This window comes from Papaver somniferum, chromosome 6 (assembly GCF_003573695.1).
Source record: "Papaver somniferum cultivar HN1 chromosome 6, ASM357369v1, whole genome shotgun sequence".
In the NCBI taxonomy this organism is placed as follows: domain Eukaryota; kingdom Viridiplantae; phylum Streptophyta; class Magnoliopsida; order Ranunculales; family Papaveraceae; genus Papaver; species Papaver somniferum.
In genome coordinates this window covers 53,623,503-53,629,510 of record NC_039363.1, presented here as the reverse complement: position 1 = coordinate 53,629,510, position 6,008 = coordinate 53,623,503, and positions in this window count along the sequence as shown.

Here is a 6,008-nt window from a genome sequence, read left to right as displayed (position 1 = left end):
GAATTTTAATAAACCTTCCAGCTTGAGAAGTTCGGACTAAGGAAACAAAATATAGAACGCGCGATTGGGGAATACTAAAACTAATTGGGGGATATAAATTACTTCCCCCAACCAATAGTATTTTTAAGGGGTGTTTTTTTGGGGCGAAAATACGAAACTACCCTTTAAAACAATAAAAGCTAAATCAAACATAAAAATACCATACTCCCTTTTAAATTCGAAACATTTCTCACTCCCTTTCAAATTCCTTTCTCCTTCTCTGTCGGCTCCTCACTTTGAATTTTGTTTTACATTCGGTAGGGATGAAGACCATGCCGGTAGTGATGAAGACCATGCCGGTACTGAGTGCCGGGATGGTTATTTAGGTTGAAGACCATGCCGTTACTGAGCGCCGACATGGTTATTTAAGATGAAGACCATGCCGATACTTGGTTCCTCAATACCGGAATGGTTATTTAGGATGAAGACCATGCCGATACTAAGTTCCGGCATGGTTGTTCAGGATGAATACCATGCCGATACTTGCTATTTCAGACAAATTTTGTCTGTATGTTTTTGTCCTCAAACCGGCATGGTTCATTTGGGAATTGACCATGCCGGAACCACTACCGGCATGCTAGATAATACTTTTACCATGTCAGCACTGAGTTTTTCAGGTGTAACAATGGCGGATTCAATGAAAAAAATCAAATTTCAATACATTAATACTTATACATGGGTAATTGGAGTACTTGTATGTTCAACTTGTTTACTTTCCTGGGTTGGTTCTTCACCTAAAGCTTCATGGTCATAAATATCTTGATTTAATGTTGTTGCATCAACAAATTCAACGTTCATGATTTATACTAATCATCATCAAATGAACCTATTAACTTAACTAATTATAATTAACCATTAAACATGATTAGTGAGGGGCAGATTAGGAATTAGTTAAAATACATGGATAGGGGGTGACCTTGCTTTACTATTTGAATCCTGTTTTTTTCTTTTTACTCTATCCCCCAATTAGTTTTAGTATCCCCCAATCGCGCATTCAAAATATATTCTTTAATATTTTCGGATTCTCTTGAGGTCTTTTGATCCGAAAGTTGTCTCTTTTAAAAAGAGAAACTATCTCGTGTCTATATTTTATAACCCTGATCAATCCTTTTATATCTATTTATACTTAATCAAGCATGCCTCCGATAACTCGCAGTGTCTCAAAGGCTAATAAGGAGGAAGCTCAAAAGGTTAAGGATTGTCAAGGAATCAATACAAAGAGGAAAAAGAAAGGCATATCAAATATCATGTCTGATTATGATTCTGATAGTTCAGTTGGATCACAATATGAGTCATGTACGTTGGGTTACAACCTACAAGATCCAACCAAAACCAAGTGGATTCGTTCTGATAGTATGATTGACTATATCCAAGGTTTTGAAGAACTAAGAACCAACCTTATTATAACGGCTCGAAATCAAGATTGGCTCAAAGATAAGATTGAGGAAACAAAAGTTGATATTGTTGATATGAAGATTCATGTTGAAAGACTTGAGAAACAAGAAGTGGGTGTGGACAAGCCTCTTGATACATGCTTTTAGAGTTTTAACACTGAAGAGGCCTCACTGAACAACAAGAGTACCACTAAATATTAAGTTATATGCTGTAATACCTAATCTAGTAAAATAGACATCAATTTTTGATTTCTTTCAATGATTGTATTGGTCTATTATGAATAAAACTATTATGAATAAAATTATTTTATTTATAAATTTTCTTGTGATAGTTTTCGGTTTACATAGCCTGTGCTTGAATGCTTTTATCTTATTGTTATGTATATTTATGAGATGTTTGATTTCGGTTTTCTGACCGTGATATTTGATCTCATAATGTTAAGAACCCTTGTGGTTTGGGTGACTTTTTGATTTAGCGGGATTAAGTTCTAGCCCATGTTGGTAGGCTTTATCAAAGAATCATGAGGGGTTCCGGTAGAAACAATATGTGAAAAAGTCATAATATGTTGAATCGGTTTTGGTTTAGCATAAAAGCATATGTGTTTCAACGGTTTTCAACTTTTGCTTGCAATTGTTAAAACCGATTTTCAACCTTTTTCTGGTTAAGGTTGGTTTTTGTTATTCTTTTGTTTTTGCATAAGGATGACAACATGATGATATTTTGATACCAATTCTCCCTGGACGAAGACGCAAACTTATTGGAGAAATGGATGCGAAATTTGAGGTAACAATATTGTTAGTTAATTGTTTTCCTGTTTAAGAAAAGCCTGAGTTTATTTCATATATATTTATTGCTTTTGCTTAAAAAAAATCAGTACAATTGATGTTTATTCCATTATGTGTGTATGGATGTATGTGTGGTTCAATTGGTTCCGGTTAAGAAAAACTATTGTTATCTTGCTTTCTTGATAAGTCTAACAAAATTTCGGTGCAATTGCGGTGCTATAATGTTTATGTTGTTTCAATTGCTTCTGATTGAGGTGAATAATTATGCAAGTTGATTTATTTGGTTTGTATGAATTATTATGGCTTAAAGAAATAAAAGGTTTACGAGATGAGTTGTTTAATACAATTCGATTCCGGATAAGAGAAACTAAGTTAATTCTGATATTAGTTAGACTTATCGAAGTGAGGTTTCGGTTATTCAAGTCTAATCGAATGCCTTAACAAGAAATGCTAGTTAACTAAGCTAGTACTTGTCTTGTTTAAAATTGAAAGGTCTAAGTTTATGGATAATTAGAACCTGATGAGAAAAATAGAGTTATCTTTATTTTGGTCTTATCGAATAAGCGATTGTTTTTGTACAATTGGTTTAGCAAAGGAACTAAGATGCTTAGTTGATTTTTGGTTTGCTAAACTAAATTGGAAAAATTGTTTCGGACAATTGTTTCCTTGGTAACATATCAAAATAAAATAACTTGTAGTTTCGGTTTTGATATTGGTTATCAGAACATGGTGTGTGGAACCCTCGTACCTAACTCTACAGGTTGCAATTCTATTTTGAGATTTGTAAGATTGTTTTCGTGTTTTCCTTTATTTTTTTTCGTTTCTTTGTCATTTTGTGACGAAAAGGGGGACAAATATATGGAGTAAACAAGTCATATTGACATTGATTTTATACTGATTGGTATCGCTAAGGAAAAGAACATTGGTGCTTAAACGTTTAATCTAAACGAAAGAGTGAAAGCACAGACTAAGGGGGAGTAACATATCATATTAAATGGTATAACAAAGACGTGCGGATTGAATATATACCTATCTTCCTTAGGGGGAGTATTAGCTTTGTTATTATAATGTCAATAACGACATTTTTGAGGATTGAATGTATGCAGTTTACTGTGCTGGTGAATTCGGGAATCAAGCGTATAAGTAATGAATTCTTGTAATTTGTTTATCCATATGATGTAAGAGTTTTGTCACTAAAATTGAAAAAGGGGGAGATTGTTAGAGCATAGCTCGGCTGAACCCACCAAGCGTTGGTATGTCAAGTTTGGTTGTCATTTTTTAGTGAACCAAAACTCAGGTTAAGAGTCGCTTGATTATGTACTAGAGTCAACTTCCTATAGGTTAGCTTGAAAGTATTAGGATATGAGACATTACAAGTATTGAGAAGACTTGAAGATGTAAAGAAGCAAGGAGCTACAATGACAACAAGCATCCTTCCACTTGAGGTTAGTGATATTTGACTTGAAATGTTTCATTCCCTAACGTATCTTTCAAGTCGTGCATATTGAAAACAAAATTGTGAAGCATGTTTGAACTCTAGATAGACATAGTATTAAGGAATACAATATGAGGTTTATTTCTTAACCATCAAACTTTGTAGATAAGACATCGCCATAATCATTTGAATGTTATTGTGATTATTTATGGGTATGAGGTGAGGATTTCATCCTAGGGAACAATGTTTACATGTGTACTAAGGTAGTAAATTCATAAACTTGGTTTGTGAATCGAAAAGGAAATCTCCAGGCGTTATTGGGATTGTTATTCATTGCATATCTTTTGATCATCCAATATGTGTGATTTAGTAGAACCGTTTATGACTTGTTGTGTTCTTGGTAAAATTATTCACAAAGGCCTGACTTATGTATTGGTATGACTTTTATTAGTGAAACCGATCTTAAGTAATCACCTGAGATGGTATGATCGGGTTTGTGATTTTATGTCTGACCAAATCTGGGAAAAGGGAAATCGATCCTAGTAAGAGGTGCAGTACATCACAAAGGGGAACCGATCCTTGTATGAGGTGCATCAGGTTTATAGCAGAAAGGGGAACCGATCCTATGGACATGTGCAACATATTCAAGTTAGATACCATATATATGTGGGAAACCGATCCTAATACCTAGTCAACCGAATTTTGGAAAGTTAGTGTGACTATGCACAATACTCACATGGAGGTAGAACCAAAACTTGTTTTTGTAGAATTATTAAACCCATGATTAGTGATTGAATGTTATTTGATCAATCGCATAGTTCTTGAAAGTCAGATGAACAAATTCTAAACTTGTTTGGAAGTGTGGCAAATAGGTTTCAAGGTTGTAAGTATGAAAGAAAACTTACGAAGTTAGGATGTCGACATACTTTTAACACGTGTTGTGAATGTTTATTATTGAATTGTTCAAAATTATTCCTTAATATCTAAGGGAAGAGAATCCCAGGATGAAATACAAATAAGTTAAGAATCTTTTAATTAAGGTTATTAATTTCATTTTTACGAAAATAAGAATTAATAATGTGCATTTACTAATTAAAGATTTTCTGAGAGATTTCGATCATTATTTTTGGACAAAGCATTTCCAGGAATTATGGAAATCGAATTTGTGCTTTAATGAATATCTTGAGAATTTTTCGGTTTTGGAAGTTCCTTGGTGTCCAAACTTCATAGTTTATAAATACTTGAAGTTTTCATTTCTAGCAAACTAATCCTTCGTAACAGCAAACTACCTCTTATTATGCTGCTACTGGTGAAGCCGCCTATTCGGAGAGGAGAGTAACCTAATTAGGCGAAATCTCTTACGACCGCTCAGTTTAAAGTATTCTTTGGGATAGAGAAGCTCTACGAGTACCATTGGTGGGAAACTAGATAATTGCGGTTTATCTTTTGTTTTCATTGATTTGATTGACTAATGGTGGTTGAACTTTGATTGCGCCTAGTTTGTTTATGCTTGAGGATCTTCTCTTCTGATATAAGATTCATTCAAACTAGTTCAGAGTTTCAACAGGGATCTTTAGACTATTTGTAATTCTAAAGACGATCTTGTGATAATCCATTGTTAACAGACTCCGTTCTGTGCGTGATTGATCACAAGAGATTCAAGTGATTGTGTGCATGTGTTTATTGAAGATCTAAGAAGATTTGAAGACGAAGAAGATATTGAAGATTTCTTATTTGTGGGTTCATAATCTTTGGTGTGCACAATACTTGTTTCAGTAAAAATAGGATCTAATTAATAATCGGTTTTATCCTTGTGATAGAATTCGATTGATTAATTGAGTAGATCGGCAGCAACACAATTCTTTGGATTAAGAGTGTCGATCGCAAAATCTTAACAATTACTTTGGTAATTGAACATAAGATAGATCTAATGACCTGAAGAAGGAGTTTATGTTAAGATAAACAGAAAATCCTTTGTGCGACTCATATCACTTGGTTGAAGAGAGTTGATACCAAACAGATTTTTTGTTCCTTTACTGTTTGGAATACGAACCAAAGGAATTTTTCAAAGTACGTGACTTATTTATAAGTTGGAGGCGTGGGAATACAGACGGAACTAGGTGAACTATAGGTTTAGTTGCTTGGTCTCAACTATACTAAGTTAGGTATAATTTTGTGTAGCGGCTTAATCACGAGAGTATTCAATTCTGGACAAGGTATCAGGGTTTTTCTGCATTTTCGGTTTTCCTCGTTAACAAAATATTGCTGCGGCATTTACTTTTATTTTCCGTAATTATAATTGTCTTTATTATAATTTAAAGTGCACTACACAAACGTTAATTCCTATTTACTTG